At 38.7% G+C, this 6,586-nt stretch overlaps 1 protein-coding gene across 1 annotated transcript in view; it reads right to left on the bottom strand.

Annotated features, from left to right (window-relative positions):
- Positions 1-5,036: 5,036 nt before the first annotated feature.
- Positions 5,037-6,586, bottom strand: part of HOMER2 (homer scaffold protein 2) — a 93,499-nt gene continuing 91,949 nt past the window's right edge. The window contains exon 10 of the mRNA XM_060005353.1: positions 5,037-6,584. The gene's annotated coding sequence lies outside the window, so the exon portion shown is untranslated. The remainder of the gene's footprint in view (positions 6,585-6,586) is intronic.

Genomic DNA, 6,586 nt, shown 5'->3' with positions numbered 1-6,586 from the left:
AGAGCCCCTCCCCGCCCCCTGCAAGTGAGCTGCAAGGGCCTGCAAAGCAAGCGGGCATGGGTGCCCACAGAATCACTTCCGCTCACTAGCGTGCTCTCTTGTGCAAACACGCACTGGTCTATCTAGCAGTCCCTCTAAGTTAAATCACCCTCCACCCGAAACCTTTGCTGCCAGACATGGGATGGCTGCGTGGAGAGAGGGCCTCGGACAGCCTCATGGAGATTTCTGCAGCACAGGAACCTGTGAGGAATTCTTGTGACACAGCGGTAGTGGAGTGAGAGGGCAGGAACAGGGGACATCTCAACAGACATTGAGCCCCTGACCCCCACCACCCTGGGAATATGCAAGCCCTCAGCCTTTGAAAACTCACGTCTGGAGAAAAGGGAGTCCTGGGATTGACTGAGATCCAACTGCATGAGCCTGGTAGAACGAGGGCCCAAAACAGAAACTTACTTGAATGAAGGGAAAACAGAGAAGGTGGTATATCTTTCACTCCTGAGCTGTGGGTTGAGATTCACACCTCCTCCACGTGTTTGGGAAAAGTTGGTTCGCTGCCGGGCACAGACTTTGCCATGAATAATCTGCTTGAATAGCTCTGGAAAAATCTTTTCCGGTAAATGAGTCTCCGAGATTAGCTTTTCCCCCAACAGCCAGGAACATAAGCATATATCCTCTGCTGCCTTCTGCTCAGAAGGCCAGCCCTGCAGAAGAAAAGTGCCTCTTGGGTTAAGAAAAGCTTCAATATTGACCCCATCGAGGCAGAAGGTGACCAGCTGGAGGGCAGGTGACCCCTAACCATACCAAGCACGGGGCTGCCCTGAAGCAGACACTGGAAATGTTGGCAAACCACCCCAAACCCTAATTCTGTTCCAAAGGCTTACGTGCCTTAACCCATACTGCCTTCCTTGCTTTGACTCAGGAAGTCACCCTAGAGAACATCAACCTACCCTTGGGGAGATCCAGAGTTTCCAAAATATCTTAAGACACAAAGGGCTTCTGAAAGATTTTTGTTGACTTAAAAACAGACACAAACATTTTACTGAACTATGTATTTCTACATAAACAACTCTGTTACAACAAAATCAGGTAAAATCCACAAAGGTAGACAAGTCTTTAAAGGAAAATATTTTTTCCCTTAAGTATAAAAAGATAATTTGCCAAATAACGTCACACGGAAACACATAAAGCAAGAACTGTTAGAAACACAAGAGAAATAGACAGAAATACAATAGTAGTCTGAACACACTTTCCTTAGTCTTTAACAAATCAGGTAAGCAAAAATTAAAGGTCCATAAGATTATAATTAATAAGGTCAAATTAATACATACAGATTTAATTTTGTTCCCTTCCAAGAATATATCTTCTTTTCCAGTTTCCTGGGAATATTGATTAAAATTAACAATTTATTAAGTCCCAAGAAAACATCAATAAAGTCCAAAATGCAGAAATTGTACAGGCCATACCCTCTTTGACAACACTTGTAACAAATGTTAATAACAACAACAAAAAGTATCAAACTATCTAGAAATGTAAAAGTTAATTTCAAATAACTCAAGTAAAAAAAGTCAAATATGAAATTACAAGTTATTTATAACTTAGAACACCATAGCTAAAAATTTAACAGAAATGGATAAAGAAATATTCAGAAGAAGTCATGTAGCCTTATGAGCGCTAGTAACTATATCTACTATTAAACAGGAAATAATTAAAATGGCATTCAACTTGAGAAGGTGAAAAAATAATAAAATAAAGGAAGGAAATTAATAAGAACAAACCAAAAAAAAATCATAAAATGGTAAAACAGTAAATTAAGATTTAAAATCCCAGAATAAAAAGGGAAAGCACAGACACAGAATGTTATGAATGAGAAAAGAAAATACGACAGCTCTAGGCTAGCAAATTTGAAAATCTTAACAGAATCATTACTTTGGAAGTTTAAGTTGCCAAAAACTTACAGAAAAGGAAGAATGTTTAAAGAGACTAATGAGCATGGAAAAACATTGAAAAAATTATTTCCTAAAAAGGCACTAGACTTAGACAGATTTATACATGTTATAAAAACTTCAAGGAGCAAAAAATTCTAAATATTATTTAAACTGTTCAAGGGCATAGAAAAAAAGAGATAGAGCTTCCCAAGTTCTTTTTTTTTTTTAAGAAGTTAACACAAACCCAACACCAATACCTGATAAAGACAGCAGAAAAAAAAATTACATAACTATCCACCTAAAATTTTGAAAAATTCCAAAATAATAAGAGCAAACCAAATCCAGAGTAATTTTCTTATTTTAAAGCTCTTACTATTATTATACAAGTAATATGAGAGCCATGTAGAAAAATCAGAAAATATAGATAAGAACAAAAAATAAAAGTCTACCATAAACCAACCCATCATAAATAACCACTGTTAACATTGAGTGGAGACATATATTGAAAGAATAATATACCATGACTAAATCAGATTTTTCTAGAAATGCAGACAGGGTCTGACATTAGCAAATCTATTTAAATGATTCATATTAAGTTATGATAAAGAAAAACCGGGCTTCCCTGGTGGCGCAGTGGTTGAGAGTCCGCCTGCCGATGCAGGGGACACGGGTTCGTGCCCCAATCCGGGAAGATCCCACAGGCCCGCGTACCGCAAAAAAAAAAAAGAAAAACCATTTGATCATCTTGACAGATGTGAAAAAAAAAGGCATTTAATAAAATTCCAACAACCATTACTGATAAAACTTTCAGCAAACTAGAAAGAGGAGGGCATAACTTTAATATATAAATTCAAATATTAAGAATATCTCATACTAAGAGTCAAATTTGTACTTTTGGAGGAACACTAGAGGTATTCTCACCAAGTAAAAAATATATATAAAGAAGAATGTACAATACCGGCACAATTTATATAGGTGTTATTTACCATTGTTCAAAAAGTGCTGGTCAGTGTGATAAGGAAGTGAAATAAGATTATTAAAAATATGGAGGTAAAGTTATCATCACTACTCAGAACTATTAACTACATGAAAAAGGCAAAAGAATTAACAATAACAACAACAAAACTATTAAAACGAAAGGAAATTCAGTAATTGGCTAGCTACAAAATAAACAAATAACCAATTGCCAAGTTAAACAAACTAGTAAACAACCACAGAACTCTCTATGCAGAGTTAAGAAGAATGAGGTAGATTGATATGGTACCAACGGGAAGATGTCCAAGATCTATTGCCAAGTGAAAAATACAAGCAGCAGAAGGGTTCTATCATACGGTCAAAATGATAAAACATACTTTAGGAAAAGAAGATTTGAAGACTATGTGTTGACTGTTTATCTTGGGGGCAGAGGGATTTTAATTATGGGGGACTTTCAGTTTCCATATTATGTTTTTTCACAATGCTACCATTTACACAGCTTTTGTTTAATATTTTAAATTAAAAAAACAATGGATTTAATTTTCATTAAAAAAAAAGTAGTCATGTACCTTTATACTAACAATAAGCAGTTGGAAAATATAATGGACAAAAGAGCTTATTTACCACAGTAACCACAACTACAAAAAATTACCTGTACTAGAAAAAATATACTGAGGAACATAATACTTTATAAATTTACTGAAATGAAAGGTTAAATATTATGAAGATGTTAATTGTCTTTATAGTTACCTATAAATTTTACACAATCCAATTTCCAATTCTTCTAAATGCTACAAAATGATCCCGAATTTCTTTTGGAACTGTCAATATACAAAAAGTACTAGGACATTTTTGAAGACATTTAATTAATGGCGACATTTAGTCTAAATCTGAGATGATCAAACTATGTGGTACCAGTGCCAGAATGTACACAATAGAAAGTTCAGAAGTACGCTTAGAGAAATATAAAGATTGAGGGCTTCCCTGGTGGCGCAGTGGTTAAGAATCCTCCTGCCAATGCAGGGGACACGGGTTCAAGCCCTGGCCTGGGAAGATCCCACATGCCACAGAGCAACTAAGCCCGTGCGCCACAACTACTGAGCTTGTGCTCTAGAGCCCGTGAGCCACAACTACTGAAGCCCGTGCGCCTAGAGCCCGTGCTCCACAACAAGAGAAGCCACTGCAATGAGAAGCCCGTGCACCGCAAGGAAGAGTAGCCCCTGCTCGCCGCAACTAGAGAAAGCCTGCATGCAGCAACGCAGCCAAAAATAAATAAAATAAATAATTTTAAAAAAAAAGAAAGAAAAGAAAATGCTTTCTTAAAAAAAAAAAAAAAAAAAAGAGGGGCTTCCCTGGTGGCGCAGTGGTTGAGAGTCCGCCTGCCGATGCAGGGGACATGGGTTCATGCCCTGGTCTGGGAAGATCCCACATGCCGAAGAGCGGCTGGGCCCGTGAGCCATGGCCGCTGAGCCTGCGCGTCCGGAGCCTGTGCTCCGCAACAGGAAAGGCCACAACAGTTAGAGGCCCGCGTACCGCAAAAAAAAAAAAAAAAAAAAAAAAAAAAAAGAAATATAAGGATTGGATATATAGTGAAAATGGGATTTTGTATCAGTGGAGAGAGGATAGATTTCCCAGTAAGTGATGTTGGGGTAATTTAAAAAATAAATTCCACATGGATCATAGATTTAATTGCTTAAACAAAACAATAAAAGTACAAGAATAAAATACTGGTGAAAATTCATACAACCTTGGAATCAGAATTGCAAAGATCTTCAAAAGCATGACAGCAAAGGCAGCAACCATAAAGGAAAAGATAGATTTGACTAAAAAAAAATTTTTTTCAATCTAAGCCATATATTGAGCTTTTTTAAAAATAAATTTTTATTTCTGGCTGTGTTGGGTCTTCGTTGCTGTGTGCGGGCTTTCTCTAGTTGCGGTGAGCAGGGGTTACTCTTCCTTGTAGTGTGTAGACTTCTCATTGTGGTGGCTTCTCTTGTTGTGGAGCACGGGCTCTAGGTGTGCGGGCTTCAGTAGTTGTGGCGCACAGGCTTAGCTGCTCCGCAGCATGTGGGATCTTCCCAGACCAGGGCTCGAACCTGTGTCCCCTGCATTGGCAGGCGGATTCTTAATCACTGCGCCACCAGGGAAGCCCCAAATACATGCAACTTTTAAAAAATAATATTTATAGGGAAAAAAAAACTTCTTAGAAATCAATGAGACACACAAACACCTTGTGAGAAAATTGGCCAGAGAAGACGAATAGGTAAATGACAAAAGAATATAGTCTAATAAATATGTTGGTTAGAGGGTCACACTGTCATCAAAAAAATGCATATCAAAACTAGCCCCCCCAGTCCCCATGGGAACACCAGTGTGAAAGAGGGGAATCGGACATTCTCACACATTGCTGGTGAGAGCATAATTTGGTATCATCTTTCTGGAAGGCAATTTGAGGCAAGATATATTAAAAGTCCCCAACATGTGCGTACCTTTTTGTTAGTCAGGATATGTTATGCTGCAGTAACAAAATAACCCTGACATCCCAATAGTGTAACACTTAAAGTTTATTCTTTCTTCACAGTACAAATCCACACAAGTGGGGAGGGGGGTGTCATGATGGGAGAAGGGGAGCTCTCCACACAGTCACTCAGGGACCCAGGCTGACAAAGGCTCCAGCTGACATAGGCTCCAGCACTGGGACATCACCACCTGTGGGGCAAGGCAACAGAAAGACTGGAGACCTGCATGGGGGCATCTCACAGTCTCAGCCTGGACGTTGCACATGTCACTTCTGCTCACACTTTATTGGCCAGCATTAGCACCAGGACCCTGAGTGACTATAGGGGCTGGTAAGTGGCATCTCCTGTGTGCCCAGGAGGGAGAGGAGGAGACGGAGCAGTGCTTGTAGCACCCATTACACTTTTGAGCCAGCAAGTCCAATTTTAGCAAGTTATCCTAAGTAAATATTCTGAAACGTACATGAAGGTGTTAGAAGAAAGGATTTCCGTCATATCCTTGAGTACAACAGTATAAAACTGGAAACAAGTACCCAAGGTACAACCTACATAGATGTTAAAAATGATGCTGTTACATATTTACTGACATAGAAATATATTTACAATATAGTGTTAAAAGGGAAAAAAGCAAGTTATAAAACAGTATATGTATAATATGATTGTATCTCATGAAAAAAGTAATAAAACAGCTATAGATGCATAGAAAAGAAGTCTGAAAAGATATATACCAAAATGTTAACAGTGGTTATAATCAGATGGTGTAATAACAGGTGATTTTTTTCATTTCTTCTTAGAAAAGTATATATTATTTATGTACCAAAAAGGCATTTGAAAATGGAAAAGAAACAAAAAAACAGTATTCTTGGGAGAGTCCATTTATCCACCTCATGCTAATCGTTAAATTCTTACCTTTGATGCAAGAAGTGCCTAACTGTCTGTCACACCATAAGACATTGCTACAACAATTTATTTAAAGTCAGGATTTTATATTAAAAGTGGTCCATAGGGTAAGAACAGTGACACATTCCCCACAGCTGCATATCATTGGACCTGTCAGTCATCCGCCAAAATGTCCCACAGTCTGGACTCCACCGTGGTTTCTCTGGGCTCCTGGCAGGTGCACCCGGGGTCTGTGTGGCCTGGGGGTGGGGGCACTCTTCACAAGGCTCT

Source organism: Delphinus delphis, chromosome 2, assembly GCF_949987515.2.
Source record: "Delphinus delphis chromosome 2, mDelDel1.2, whole genome shotgun sequence".
Lineage (NCBI taxonomy): Eukaryota > Metazoa > Chordata > Mammalia > Artiodactyla > Delphinidae > Delphinus > Delphinus delphis.
This window is presented reverse-complemented; position numbering and strand designations above follow the sequence as displayed.